Below are 16,331 nucleotides of genomic sequence, written 5' to 3'. Positions count from 1 at the left end.
GGAGCAGGCCCTAGTGGTGCGGCTCAGTTGGGGGTCATCCCACGCACAGAAAGGCTGCCGGTTCAATTCCCAGTCGGGGCATGTGCCGGGCTGTGATGTGGGGGGCATGCAGGAGGCAGCCAACTGATGGTTTGCTCTCACGTCTGTTTCTCTCTCGCCCTCTCCCTTCTTCTCTCTCTAAAAAAAAAAAATCTTAAAAAAAAGAAAGAAATAGGAGCAGAACTTTTACGGAGCAGCCTAGCAAGGACAAGAATGTCTGCTGTGTCAACCAGGACGCAGATCACACCAATCAGTGGACAAAGCTCGCTTTTCATGCCTTCTCACCACCCAGCTTTCTCCAGTTACCATCCCCTCACCCCGGCTCCTGCGCTTTAGGGTCTCCGGTTCCCAGGTTAAAATTCCTGGGCTAGCCAGTTGAGGCGGTTTTGGAGACTACATCATCACCCAGGGATCTGCTGTCCTCCCAGGATAAAACTCTGTCCTGAAGAGCCGGGCCAGTTTCGGGGACTCCTTGGAGAGACTCACTAGCTCTGCACAGTCACCACAAGCATGCCTGCAGGAGGGGGACTTCACATTTGATGAGCAGCTGAACTCCGGGCAAGGCACTGGGGGGCAGGGCAGAGTTTGCCACTCCAAAATATGCCTTCATTGGATATTGATTATTTTAAACTGGTTCTTTTTAAGAAACAAAAGACTCAGGAAAAACCTTTGACCTTCCCCCAACTGTCTAAAAGAATTTAGACAGAGGACCTGTTCCAGGAAAGTAGCTATCATCACAGATAACTATCTCTTGTTAATTTGTCTCTGTCAATTTATTAGACCAGCCACAATAAGAGGGAAAAGAGGAGAGAGTTCTCCTTCTTCCATAATATATATTAGGCTTTCACATACATAATCTCACTAAATTTCATCCAAACCTCACAATTACCCTACTTTTCAGAGGTTAACAACGCTCCCAAATTCATACAGCTGATAAGTGGTACGTTCCAGTTTCAGATGAAAGACTGGCTGCCTTTCAAGCCCAGAATACCTCATGCCCAAGGGGGTCCTATGAGCAACCCAGAGTAAGAATCTCACAAGGCACGAAAAATAACCTGGGGATGTTACAATCTCCAAGGCCAGTGTAGCACTGGAGGGGGCAAATGGGAGACAGGAGTAATTAAGGAATGGTGATGTGTGCTATGAGGTAAGTTTCAATGTTTTACTTTTGGACACTATGAAGCATATTTGAAAGGACAACCTGCATCCAAAAAAGCTAGGATGGAAAATATATTGAGGGAAGGAAGAAGCACTTATGCAACTAGTTTCTAAATAGAACTATGTCATCAACATCATGGGCAGTTTAAGAAGAAATGATGATAAAGAAAACCACTATTCAAAGTCAGCTCCACTGACACATGCTCTGCAATACTGAATGCACATAACTGTGGTATTATCTTGTTTATAGACAGCTTAATGTACTAGGAAAGATTTGTTCCACATCGTTTCATTTCAAGTCAGAAGTCTATAAAAACTTTTGTTAGATAAGCAATGAAGAGACATTAAATATGTGTCACCAAAAGGCTTTCCTTGAACAAGTCATCTCTATCTCCACCCCAGCTTCTCTCTCGTATGGGCCTGTTTTGTTTTCTTTAGAGCACTTGGTATTCCTCGACATTATCTTAAGTTACTTGTCTTATCTATGTCCTAGGATACAATCTCCATGAGAGCTGTCTCATTCATCACTGGATACCCGATACCTACATCTGAGCTTGGCACATGGTAGGAGCTTGTTGCAAATGAGTTCTAGAAATGAATCAGAAAGTCAAAGCACTTGCATTAGGGATTTTTGTAAATTATATTGGCTAAGTTTATCTTATGGATCTGAGAGTAGAATAGTAGCTGTATCTAAAAATGTTACCTCATTATTTGGATTTTTATTTACTACCCTATATTTTTTAAAAGAGTACCCTGAAAAAAAGTATATATTATATAGAAAGTATAGATTACATATAAAAGCCAACATTTATTGTGTGCTTACTATGTGCCAGACATGTATTATCGACTCATTTAATCCTGCAACAACACCATAAGCTAGGGCCGTATTTCTATCTTCCAAATTTTATAGATGATAGAATTGAAGCACAGGGGGTAAGGTCACATACCAAAGTTTTCCAGCAGGAAAGTGAGGGGACTGGGAGTCAAACCTAAGCCATCTAACTTGAGCCTATAGTCTCAGTCATTATATTCTACTGGCTTTCTACTATGTATCAATGTTGTACATGGATGTATTGTATTTTTTGCAACAAATATGGCAGGAATCATTACATATTTAGAAAATGTTTTTAAATTCTAGATTGGTCCTGACATTTGGTGCAAACATTGGTTTAAAAAGTAGACATGACCCCATAGATTGTGTATTAGTCACAAGGAGAAAACCAGTAACTATACAGAGGAGAAAAAAGATTACACTTGACCAGATAACCAAGATTAAATTGTCAATGAGAAGGAGGTGGGCCTCATGCGTCCATTATGGATGGGAGACCTTGAGAAGGACATGGCATCACTTATGTGATGATGATAACCTGCATATAATTATGAGGAAAAGTCAAACAGGACCAATTAGAGGAATATCCCATAAAAATGAACATCTGTAAAACAACAATATCAATATTATGAGAGACAAAGGAAGGCTGAAGACCTGTTTCCAATGAAAGGAGAAGAAAGAGAAGTGGTCACTAAATGCAGAGCGTGATCCAGGGTGGGATCCTGTGCCGAAGAGAGAAAATGCTCTACAGCTCATTATTGAATGCAAAATTTGGACGTGGTCCTTAAAGTATTCTAGCAATGTTGACTTCCTCAGTTTGATAACCGTACTGTGATTGTATAAAGGTAATTCTTGTTCTTAGGAAATACACACAAGTATAAATACATGTGATGTACGTTCCTGTGAGACAAGGGCGCCTCATCAGCCTCACCTGGGTTGGATGAAATAGCCCCTTAAACTGGCTTCCTCTCTTCTTCTTTTTTTTTTTTTTTTAATATATCTTTATTGATTTCAGAGAGAGGAAAGGAGAGAGAGAGAGAGAAACATCAATGATGAAAGAGTCATTGATCGGCTGCCTCCTGCACGCCCCTGACTGGGGATGGAGCCCGAAACCCGGGCATGTGCCCTGAGCGGGAATCGAACCTTGACCTCCTGGATCCTAGGTCAACGCTCAACTGCTGAGCCACGCCCGGCTGGGCGGCTGGCTTCCTCTCTGGTTACAATTCTTTTCCTCATTAAGCTCCCTTCTGCATGTGGCCCCTCAAAGGGGTGGAATGCACTGAGCAAATGACCTGGAGATTCAGTTCCATTTGCCAGAGACATTTCTCATTTAGATGAGAAACCTGCCACGCTGTTTAACGCAGCACCCTCTTGCCAGCTGACTTAGCAATATCCTCGTGGGGCCATGGCTTCCTCTTCAAAGCCGGAGAACAGTTTCTGGCAAGCAATGGTCATGCCGACGTGCCGCTGGATTAAAGGAGCTGCACCCCACAAACTCTCCCTCCTGACGGCTCTTTCTGAGACCCCTCCAATGGTCATCACTGGGAAACATACCATTCTGCTAATTAACCACAATTAATGCTGTCACCCTAGCTCCACATCCCATTGGTTTTAAGTTATTCAAAACGCAGACCTGCGGGCATCTGAAGCATTACATCAACAGCACACTGAGGGTATCTCTAATGCCGTACCCTCTGGCTTCTCACAGCTGGTGGAGCCAAAGGCCTGGGGCGAGCGGTGGGGAGTTGAAGACAGGCTCCATCCAGGCTGAGCCCTGATTTTCTAGGTTGCAGGATGTATTCAGGAGACCATCAGGTAGCCCAGAATGAGCAAGACAAGTAAGCTGAAGGGAGTCCCAAGTCCCCTTTCTCCGCCCACAGGAAGGAAGGTCACCAGGACTGCCTGAAGCCTGTATTCCAGGAGGGCTCTGCCAATGACTCATTTCCCCCTTACTGTCTTTACAGTCCTGTCCTCGGTGATGGCAGGCTAGCTCATGACAGAAAAACAAAAATGCAACTCAGCTAAAAATATCTACTCGGTGCCTACTCCGTGCCAGGCATTACATTCCACATAATCAAGTCTGAAAATTAGTTGCTATGGAATATACACATGTGCTTAAAGTTATTTTATATACTTAAGTGTATACAGGGTGGGGCAAAAGTAGGTTTACAGTTGAGAGTATGAGAAATAATACAGGGATTAATAATAAATAATCATACAAGAATAAACTCCGATTTGTGTACTCACAACTGTAAACCCACTTTTGCTCTCCCCTGTATGTGTATATATTTAAGTTTCGATGCAGACACTGAGGTCTCTGAAGGTTAAATAACACAGGTCAAAAGTCACGCAGCCAGTAGGTAGAACAGGATCGAAAAGCACATGGGTCCATGTTCTTCCTCACTGTACACACTAGGAGAGCAAATCCCTCACCAGCTAGTGCCCGTCTCACCTCAGACCCAGGCCATTTCTTTTTTTCTCTCTTTCTCTTATGTTTGTTCTTATTTATCTGCTCCCCTTAGAAGATCTCAGTTTTTATTAGACTCAGGCTGAGAGGTAGAAGCCCTCAGACAGGACAGCCTTCGTCTCTGTTCCTGGCGTTTTCCTTTGGGCTCCTTCATTCTCTTGGCCAAAAGTTCAGCATAGTCTGGGGCCTCTTGTTTTCCTTACTACGCTGTTTCTTCAGAGCAATATGCCGACGTCTGTGTTGCAGGACACGTGGAGTAACAAGACGCTGAATCTTGGGTGCTTTAGTCCTAGTTTTCTTCTTTATTTAGGGGCTTTCTCACAACATATTGGCGGGTATCATCTTCTTTAGAGAGACTGAAAAGTTTGTGGATTTTGCTAGCTCTTTTGGGCCCCAAGCGACGAGGCCCAGTAGCATCAATGAGACCAGGAATACCTTTCTCCCTGTTTGTTTTTTTGTTTTTTGTTTTTTTACAAAGACCAAGTTGAAAACACTGAGAGTGGCATCCACCATGCAACCCCACACAGATTTGCACTTTCTCTGTCCAGTCCTCTTTGGGCTGTAACAAGAATGCCCCTTGCCCGGCCGGGCGTGGCTCAGTGGTTGAGCATCGACCTAGGATCCAGGCGATCGGGGTTAGATTCCTGGTCAGGGCACATGCCCGGGTTGCGGGCTCGATCAATGACTCTCTCATCATTGATGTTTCTATCTCTCTCTCTCTCCCTCTCCCTTCCTCTCTCTGAAGTCAATAAAGATATATTTAAAAAAAAAAATGCCCCTTACTCAGCAGCAGGTGGACACAGCCATGGGTCAAGACACCCTGCTTCATGGGGAACCTTGTGTGTCACTCCCACCAGATTCGAACCACATAATCCTCCTGTTCTTCACCCAGAGCGTCAGTAGCAACTCCTGTGGCCATTCGCCTCCCAGAGAAGGTACTTCCAAGTCAATCAGCTTCTGCAGTCAGCGGCTCAGAGACGCTCAGCTCCATCCTGACGCAGCCGACTGCCCCTGAGGCACCATGAAATAGAGACCCAGGCCATTTCTAAGATGCTGGTCTTAGATGTGCAAAAGCCCCTCTGGAATTTCAGGAATGAAACAGCTTTTCTTACCTAGCTACAGAGATTGCCATTAATTATTATTATTCCTGAATATTCTAGCAAGACAAACATGATATTGCATAAATTGCTCTCTTTAATTTTTACTCATATCCTTTTTACCTTCTTAGGGCTTCGTGTTTAATGTCATATCCTTCTAAACAAACACATGACAGCTACAGTCGATCTCAGTCCTTTCAAACATTCACAATTGTGAACACCATTTACACTGTTAAATTTGCAGTTCACTCGGGGGAAAGCACTTCACTGACAAAAGACAGCAGTGTCCCCGAACTGCAAACAGAACTCCCGCTGAAGGGCTCACAAGTCTGAGAACACAGACCACGTTTTGTACCCTGCAAAGGGTCTGGAACAAGCTGGTGTTCAGTAAATGCTAAATAATATACCAGTTGAACTTAAATTATGATTCAGCATTTCAGGCTAATTTTATACCTTAACTGAAAGGATGTCATTTTCATAACAGTACAAAGAAAATGATTAAAGCTGCTACTTTGTAGATTGTATTTATAAGGTCTTGGAGCCCTCTTTACCCACCCCCCAACCATGGTATATTTAAAACATCACAGTATTACTATGTTACTTTCATTTTTTAATTAGAAAAGGAAATCAGAGAGACGGCAATTTTTCCAAAATAATCCAAAATTACAGAGCAATTAACTGACTTAGTCAACTGTACTCTTAGGTCCCAATTCTGTTTCCAAGAGAAATTCTTCACATCACGGAAGATATGAAGATATTTAAGCCCCTGCTCCAGGATAGCATAAGAGAGTAGTTTGTATTAGTAGTAGTCAAACCATATGATTTCTGAGGTTTCTTATAAATTTGATATTACTTCAGGAGGAGAGCATTTAAAACTAAAGCAAACATATAACATAGACTAATACCTGTTCAAAGTGTTACCTATTTGTCATAAAATTGTTGAACAATATAGAATGTGGAATACAGACACAAAGGTTAGGCATCTGCTGCCTACTTAGAATAATTTCCCCAGCGACTGTGTCAGAGCCGGATTCTCTCCCTTTCTGAAGAACACTCCTTTTCCCCCTCACTCTAGCCACTGCTTTCAGGTAGGAACTGCCATGTTCTCACACGACTCCCATCCCCGGCCACAGGATCAAGGAGAGGGCACGTGAACCAGTCTGTGCACTGATAGTGCCTACGTTCTTGGCCCAGAAACTGGTGCAGGCATGGGCACGTGGCCCAAGCCAGGCCAGTCAGATCCTGCCCTGAGAGTTCTGCTGACTCGAAATGAGGGAGGAAGAACTTTCTTCTCAGACACTACAAAGACGTCAGCCTAGAATCCACCAGCAACAGCCATGTCCCCACTGGGTGAGAAAGCTGAGCCCATAGTGGAGGAATAAAGGTGAGATCCAGAAACAAAAAATAGAAGATTGTTTTGATGGCCCTGAGATCCGTGATTCTAGATATTCCTCAGGCCAGCTGCCCCCATGCCCTTGCTACGTTTGGAAACACCGTCTAATAAACTCCCTCTTTGTTTATGCGGGCTCAAATACAGTTGCTATCACTGGTAGCCCAAAATATTCTGATTAACATAATTAAAATATAGTTATAAGTGGAATCCCCCAACCCCTTCTCAAGAGGTACTAGTTAGGCTTATCCACATAACTGACAGAAGCAGTTTGACCCACCTTAAACAAATAGGGAGATCTATTTGCTCCTTTGGCCAAGCCCTTGGTATGTGAGCTGGCCCTAAGGAGTCTGGAACCAGAGACTTGAGACCAGCTTTGTCTCATCTCCACTTTTCGGTGTATGTTCACTTCATTCTCTCAGACGAATTGTTTTTTCTTTTTTTTTAAATATATTTGTATTGATTTCAGAGAGAGGAAGGGAGAGGGAGGGATAGAAACATCAATGATGAACATCAATGATGAGAGTCATTAATCGGCTGCCTCCTGCAAGCCCCCTACTGGGGATCAAGCCTGCAACCCGGGCGTGTGTCCTAACGAGGATTGAACCATGACCTCCTAGTTCATGGGTTGACACTCAACCACTGAGCAACACTAGCCAGGCCAGACTAATTCTTTACCACTTGATATAAAATTGGCCACCAGAAACTCAAGAATCATTTTGTGACTGGAAAGGAAAGAGGTCTTTCTTCTCCTCTTAAAAGAAGAAACATCCTCAGGAAGCATCCTGACTAGTCTGGGTGGTTCACAGATAAATCTCTGTGGCCAGGGCTGTTGGGTAGAACAATTGGCCAATCCCTATAGCCAGAGAGAGAGAATTGGAAAGATGATGGCAGCTTCTTTTTGGAATAATCTACAAAGCTAGAAGATAAGAGGTTTAGTAGATAGAGAGGGTTGCTGTCTCAAGAAGAAGAAAAAAACGTTTAAAGCAGATAATGAGCTCCTGTTTATGTGCCCTGTTGACAAGTTGATGCCTACCTTCTAGACTCTTTACTCCTGTGAGCAAATGTAGAAAAACAGGAAAGTTCCAATGTATCTGTGCACACTGGATACATCCCGATATTCAAAGCAAAACTTGGCTAAAATCTAGATTTCTCTGTGAAAACGAGACATGTCATGCTTTATCTGGTCTTAATATAAAGGTACAACATGTCCCTGTTTCTAATAGGTGGCATCCTGCTTTCTTTCATGACCAAGAGAAAACCAGAATTTCCCCCAAAGAACTTGGTGGTATAGTCATAACCCTGATGACTGGGGTTGAATTTCAGGCCTAACTTTGGGCAGAGAACATCATTCTGAAAAGATGATACAAAGATGTCCTTCAGATACAATTCTGAGATGACTTTGTAATGTCTGCCACATCCCTTAACATGTGTTGCTAGCACAGTTCTGGGCATATAGCTTATTCTCAATGAATAGATGGTTAATTGCCTTGGAATCAAAAATAGGTGAGTATTTTCATCAGACTTCTCCTGTTTGCTGGGGAGATAGAAATCTATCATCTATCTATCTATGTATCTATGTATCTATGTATCTATGTATCTATCTATCATCTATCTATCAATCATCTATCATCATTTATCGATTTTTATATTTGAAAAGAAATGAATGCCTTTGCATTTTGATAATGTTTAAAAATTTATCCGCAAGCCTCTATGGTATAAGCTGGGGTAGCTAACCTCTGAACGGGGTCTCAGGGAGTGTCACCTCCTTGGTGTTTACGCCCTTGTGTAGTCCTCTCCACAATGAATCTAGGCTGATCTGTGTGACCAACAAAGCAAGAAATAAATGTTTCTGAGGCAAGGTGACTCCAGCTATGCCTTGTCCTCTTGTATTATCCACTCAGGGAGAAGTCGGATTTCACATCACGGATATTCAAGTAGCTCTGCGGAGAAGCATATGTGGGATGAAACTAAGGTTTCCTGCCAACATTCACCACCAACTTTCCAACCATGTGAGTGCTTCACCTTGAGCCCCAGGGAAGCCTTTACACAATGTCAACCTCAGGAGAGACACCTGGGAGGACCTCCTGAGACCAAGCTTGAGCTGCCCAGCCAAGCCATTCCCTAATTCCTGGTCTGTAGATTAATACTGTGAGAAATAATACATGTTCATTGTTGTTTTATGACACTAAATGTTGGGGAGGGGTATTTGTTACACAGCAATAAATAATACATAAACTAACAAAAATAAATTTAACAAATATATCTCAGTAAACATAACAGCAACCTTTTCTTCCGAAATACTAAGTCAACTGTATGATGTCAAATTAGACCACATTACCACAAATGGAATATCTTTTCTGGTTCCTTCTTCCTGTTGAGTCTACTATTCTGAGAAGTGTGTATCTCTAAAGCACACTTTTTAACATCTGCCTTCAGCCAATGAGATCTTTGTTGCAGAGAAAACTAGAAACACTGTTTTCTTTGCCAGTAGTAAAAATTCAGGGGAGAGCTGAGGTCACTAGTAAAAGGATACAAAGTGGCAGTGAGGCAATATCTCTCCACCCCACCCGACGAGCTTTCCTTTAACCCCCTAAACAGACCTAAACCTTAAAAAACAAAACGAAACACTTAACAAAAGTGCTGCTGTTCATATATTTTTAAATTTTTGTTGTTTACTTTCACTAAGTAACTTGTTGAGAAAAATGCATGTTACTGAAATATTTTTAGTTATGTAAACTTCTCGTTAATTGCTAAAGGAAGGGGTTTTTGGAGCCACTCATGCTAATATTTGCTTTCCTGAACACTAACTGTCCCTTAGCTACATGTTCAAAGGACTCAAAGAGCTTTGAAAACTACAAAGAAGGAAGAAAGGGAAAGATGTATTTTTTTCTTTTAAAAGAAAACTATTTTTAGAAAAATCCACACTAATCTAGGTATTTTAACAAAGGTAACAATGAATTGTCCTAAGTTAATGTCTAAAATGACAGAATTTAACATAAGGAAAAGGAAAATGTGGCTCCTTTTTAGCTACAGGCTTAAAAAAAATCCTACCAAGTAAGAAATTATTGTCATTCAGAAAGTAGATTAGTGGTTACCTATGGCTGAGGGTGTGAGGGATGGGGAGTGACTGCTAACGGGTTTAAGATTTCTTTTTGGGGTGATGCAAATGTTCTAAAATTAGGTTATGATGATGGTTATACAGTTCTGTAAATATACTAAGAACCACTGAAGTGCATTAGGAAGGGATGAATTTTATAAAATAAAAATTGTATTTTCATAAAACTTTTTAAAGATTGTCATCGACGACCCTGAAAATATTCAGAGAATTAGCAATATAGAAAGTCAACAAAAAAAGAATGGTTCTAGCTCAAAGGTTGCTTTCCTCCTGCTTCTAAGCATATGCATATGCACAAATAAAGCTGAAATCACATTTTAAGATGCCCCAATGGTACATTTAAAAACTGTCTAACAAGAAATACAACAAATAGGCTTTTTTTTAAAGGTATGCTTCACCCTGTGCTAAGACAATAAATTTGATAGACTTTGAACTTGCTGTCAGAACGGAAGAGGTAATAACTATAGTTGTTTGCAGTTACTATCAAGGCAAATCCACAGTGCAAAACTGAAACTCCTACAAATGAAAAAAGCAAGTTTTTCATAGATATTACTGTAACCACAAAAAAGTGTACCAGTCATTTTGCATTTTAATTCTTTCAAAGGGTTACAAGGAAATTGTTTCCCTATAGGTTACCTTACAAATGTAACAGTTGCTCTAAAATATGCAAGTCCTTTTTTGTTTGTGTGTTTAGCTCAGTTTTTTACTTTTAGCATAGCAACAACCAAAAATCGTACTGACTAGATGTTGTTAACCGCCTATATGGAATATAGAAGTTTTCTGAGAGGGAAAGATTTAGTTCTTAAGTAAGACCAAAGATAATGAATGCACTTAACTATAACTCAACCTATACATTTACAAACTAATTAAAAGCTTATTAAATATCCCAGGCTGAGTTGTCTATTTTATTTATTAAGGTTTTTTTAAAATTGATTTTTAGAGAGAGAAGAAGTGGGGGAGAGAGATAGAGTGAGAGAAAGAAAGAGAGAGAGAGAACTGGATGTGAGAGCAAAACATCTATCGGCTGCCTCCTGCACGTCCCCTACCGGGGACCCAGCAGGCAACCAGGGCATGTGCCCCGACTGACAATCCAACCTGCGACCTTTCAGTACATGGGGCGACACCTAACCAACTGAGCCACACCAGCCAGGGCATATATTCTATTTAAAAATATAAAATTTATAATAAAAATAAAATATATTTATAATGAAGAAAACCAGAAACAAAAGACTACTACTGCATGATTGCATTTATATCATATTGTGGGAAAGCAAAGCTGGGGGACAGAAACCAGACCACACTTCCCAGGAGCTGTGGGAGAAGGGGATTGACTGCAGTCTCACCGGGAAACTTTCTGGGCCAATGGAAATGCCCTGTATCTTGGCTGTGGTTGTCATTACACGAATTTGTACATTTGCCAAAACCCACTGAACTGTACATTAAAAGGGATCTATAGCTTGAAATATGACATCATTATATTAGAAATATTAGATTTGACTATTTTGATTAGAGTGTGCTGTTAGAGTTAACTTTATGATGCTGAAAATACACTATGGCACCACACACACAAAAATGAGTCTGTAGTTACTGGAGATTTTATGATTTCCCCCAATTTTTTATCTTCATTGTAGGAAACTTGATAACAAACAGTTTTCAAAATTAGTCTGGACGGAAATTTTAAGTCTTTAGACTAAAATTAGCCCTTACAATACAGATGATCAAATGTTTTACAATTAATTTCAATCAACAGTCACTGAATTATTAACTATTTCTCCAAATAATTTTCTATTGCTTTTATTATTATGACTACATCATAGCTATAGTTGAAAGGCCTACTAAGTTCTAGCCGTTTTTTCTCTCTCTCAAATATCTATGACAATTTAAAAAAGGATTTATCTGACTTACTTCCCTTGATATAGATGCTTCTTTACTGGTTGTTGAGGTAGCAGACTACCCACATTACAAAGTAATTTTTTTCATGTTTATATATACGACACTGTTGCACCTCTGATAAATAGGAGAGATTTGAACCTAGATTTTTTTCTGTTGGCCAACCTATCCTTTCATATTTGTTCCTATTTTCCACTATAATGTCAATTGTTTGTGGGAGAGGGCAATGTGATAATGCATATAGCAGATGCCCATATATTATTGCACGAGGACAGAACAGATTCATTAATAATTATCACAGAGAATTGTATGCTGCTGTAATATTTAATTTTATATCAGAATCTTTTTGGAGGTGTATTTATATTAAGAGTTACAATGAAGGGCTCCTCCCCTTCTCAACAACAAAACTGATTTAAAATTTATTTTTGAAAATGGTGGTTATTTTTTTTAAAAGTATTTTCATGTCTCATGCAAGCGTTGGAGGCGCAACTTGTTTCCTTCCCAATGACTTTAAGACGCTCTTTGGTGGTGGTTATGATGCCTTTCGTAGACTGGTGCTCAACACTCTACCAGCCCTTTCATGTGCCTGCCTGTTCTGCAGAGGCTGGAAAGTCTCCCAGAGCCCTTGCCGCTGGGGCCCAGAATTTATCTAGGCCCAGCCAACAAGATGCCCTTCGGGAGAGCGAATCATACGTCTGTGGCCCCTGCTGGCAAGCCCAGTGGTGGCGGCGTCGGGCTTTCCTGTGACAGCATTAGTACAGCACCCCGATGTCCGGTCACTAGTTTCACGGCCGTTACGGTGGGGGTGGGGCACTGGTTTTGCTGATTTAGATTATAGAGGGTATGAACTGGCACCGAATCCAGCAGCTGTGGCAGCAACTCCCTGACCAGGGCAGTGGTAGTATGTTCTGGAACCTGCAACCTCCTGGCCAGAGAAGAGGCAGTGGCTCCCTCGGCGGTCCAGTTCTGCGGTGCGGCTTTGGGTTGTCCTTGAAGCTCAACCTCAAGTCTGTTTCTTCAGCCATGTCAATGGTTCTTAGCTATTTAATACCCCATAATAAATCCCTTCCTGCTTAAACTGGCTTGAGTAGATTTTATTTTCTGCAAATGAACCCTGGCCAATATAGAAATGAAATGAATTATAGTCATCTATAGACAAAAATGAAATGGATGGTAGCACGGTATTGTCAATCAATACAATGACCAAAGTAACTTCTGGGCCTAGTTAAAAGGATTTACATTGTAAATTTAGATGGACATTCTTTGTCTATTTGTAATCTAGTAAGTCCAAAGAGAAAGCCAAATTTTGCATGCAAATTAAGCATTGCCTGACATAAGAAAGTATTGATCGGGGTGTGTAAATTTATGATATTTTCCTTTTGATTGCACTATTTAAAAGTGATATTAGGCATGATTAAGTAGAAATGGGAGGGAAACAAGTGATTGAATCATGTGAAAAATAGTATTTCTAATAGAGACTTTCTAAGATGTGCTGATTTTATTTAGTCATGAGACATCTTCAGCAAAGCCTGTGAGAAGTCAAAACCCTGCAGAAAGGGGGACCTCCAAGAACTAATGGGGAAAGTATCTGAGGGTCCTGGATTAAAAGGGCAGCCCTTCATGAAAAGTTTTGCTTATGGGTCTAGAACTACACACAGGATAATACGTGGACATTTTTACCTTGAAACCATATAATTAATTGGTGCTGGGCAACTTATTGCAAAACATTTTGAACTTTTAGAAAGGAAAATAGCCTTAAATGTAGACTATGACGACGATGAACTATTTTGAAGGATATTTTCCTCAAATGGTACTTATTGCCACCATAACAACTTTCATGATGCTTTAACTTAAAAATAGTTAAAAGGGAGTCTTGTAGTACTACCTAGGTGCTCAGGTTACATCATTGTGAATGTGTCAGCAACGTGAAACCGCTGCTTAAAAAGAGCTGACGTGATCTTACAGTATATTCACTGAAACATGACACGCAAACACTATGAAGTAATTTCCCCAATATATGTAGGGTTGGTCAAACCCATAATAGAAACTCGCATCCAGTCTGACGGAGGTTTCGTATTTTTAAAAGAATGTGGAGAAACTAGAAAGGAAACAGAACATAGCACAAAGACTTATTAAAGAGCTAGAAAATAGGGCACTGGCCCTAGCTGGTGTTGCTCAGTGGTTAGAGCCCACACACTGAAGGGCCTCGAGTTAGATTCGTGGTAAAGGGCATGTATCTGGGTTGTGGGTTTGCTCCCTGCCCTTGGTCAGGGTGCGTGTGGGAGGCAACCAGTCGATGTGATGTGTCTCTCTTGCATTGATGTTTCTCTCCCTCTCTCCCTCTCTCTCTTTCCTTTTCCCTCCCTCCCTCCCTTCCACTCTCTCTGAAAAGCAATGGAAAAAATTTTCTCATGTGAGGATTAACAACAACAACAACAACAACAAGAAAATAGGGCATAAAAATGGTAAGGAAGGAAACTGGTTTTATTTAGTCATAAGAAAGCTAAATGGTCTTAATATGTAACTTAGTGTTCTTTGCTGTAAAAATAAAATAGACAAGTTACACCCAGAAGGCCTAACCACCCAGACAGTAACAACATAGTAAACATGAAATAAATAGGAACATAAGATTTACAACAACAATCACTTAAGCGAGAACTGGTTCTACCTTTTGCTTCTAAAATAGCTAGTCAGATCAGCTGAGGGTCTCCACAAGGAAAATGCCAGGAGAACGGGACTCTAGTTGAGTGGCAGAACACCTGTGGTGAATTAATATTTACATATTTCATTTTAGGAAGAAATAATTCCACTATTGTTTATTATGGGGAAACTCATTCATGGGGAGGGCACCAGTTGCAGATATTTTCAGATGTAAAATAACTCATTCACATAGGCATCTAGCTAGCTGTATTAGCAAGTTATAGCAAGTTTTATGAATAATTATATAGGACATACTTAACATGTAGTGACGGATTTGAATCTCCATCAGTAACACTTATTCTTTAAAGCTAGGCTGCATGCCAAGAGGAAAGAAAATAAAATAAACTATTGGCTCATCAGTCCCTGTCTACTCTCTGTGAGGTAGTTCAGTGTTTTAAAGAATAATCTAAGTCATTATGCTGGTTTCTAAACCAGCTAAGATTAAAGATGGCAAAACAACAGAAAACTGTTTTCAAATGCTACACTTACTTCTTTAAAACCTAAAATGCGTATGTATGTGTGTGTGTGTACATATATATATATACACACACATGTATATATATTTAAATATATCTTTATTGATTTCAGAGAGAGGAAGGGAGAGGGAGAGAGAGAGAGAGAAATATCAATGATGAGAGAGTCATTGATCGGCTGCCTCCTGCACGCCCCTGACTGGGAATTGAGCCCGAAACCTGGGCATGTGCCCTGACTGGGAATCGAACCGCTATCTTCTGGATCATAGGTCAATGCTCAACTGCTGAGCTACATTGGCCAGGCAAAGCCTAAAATATTTTGATAATAAAATGAGATTGAGAATTAGTGTTGAACATTCTGTTGCCAGAAAAGACAAAAACAAAACAAAACCAGCATGGCTGGTGGCCAGGACTATACTGTAGACCCTAGACCACCCTGATGACCATGTCAAGATACAGACCTGAGAGGGAGTTTGGAGGGGGGATAATGGGGAGTAGAAAATTGATGTAGAGAGGTTCTGGATGTTTTCTGGAACTAGACAGAACCCTGATGCTTTAACTCTGCCTCTGAGAGAAGCTTAGAATTCCTCTCATCCTACCCCAGAAAGTATGAGAAAATATCTTCTTAGTCCTAATAAAAAATAGAATGCACAATTATCCAATGATCTTGAAATACTTCCAGGATTCTGTTTGGATAAGCTGGCATAATGAGAGTTCCCTATGTTCCCTGTCATGGAAATCTGTGCCTCTTTTGCTGCTCTGAGGCCTTGTTATGGGCAACAGCTTCGCTCCTCAGTTCCATGGGAAATCTAATAAGACTGTCAGTCAGAGAGCTCTACCGGCCCAACCACATGCCAGAGCACAGAGGACCCCTTCTCCAGGCAGTGGTTAGTCCAGGGTGGCTATGGGCCTTGGAGATTAGCATGGCTTTTGGTGAATAAAGGCCACATTTCCTTCTGGGCCCACCAGCTAACACTTCCACATAAGCCTGGGGTGGTGGAACACCACCTTTCTTGACAGCTGGAGAGAGCTTGCAGATGAATGAGTCCCAGGCAGAGGTGGAGACAAGAGATGGAGAGTGAAGAACAATCCTGATAGCCACATTTGAACCATACCCAGCAATGGCAAAGATAAACCAACCCTTGGAGGCTTTTATTTAACTGAGCCAAT

The 16,331-nt window shown here is 41.0% G+C and overlaps 1 pseudogene across 1 annotated transcript; it reads right to left on the bottom strand.

Moving 5' to 3' along the window:
- Positions 1-4,570: 4,570 nt before the first annotated feature.
- LOC308552585 (small ribosomal subunit protein eS6 pseudogene) lies at positions 4,571-5,412 on the bottom strand (annotated as a pseudogene). Its single transcript has 2 exons — positions 5,277-5,412; positions 4,571-5,074 (listed from the first exon to the last, which is right to left on the bottom strand). The product of its transcript is annotated as a small ribosomal subunit protein eS6 pseudogene (transcript).
- Between the last annotated feature and the right edge of the window lie 10,919 nt (positions 5,413-16,331).

The sequence above is a fragment of the Miniopterus schreibersii genome (assembly GCF_964146895.1).
Source record: "Miniopterus schreibersii genome assembly, chromosome: 2".
NCBI lineage: Eukaryota > Metazoa > Chordata > Mammalia > Chiroptera > Miniopteridae > Miniopterus > Miniopterus schreibersii.
This window is presented reverse-complemented; position numbering and strand designations above follow the sequence as displayed.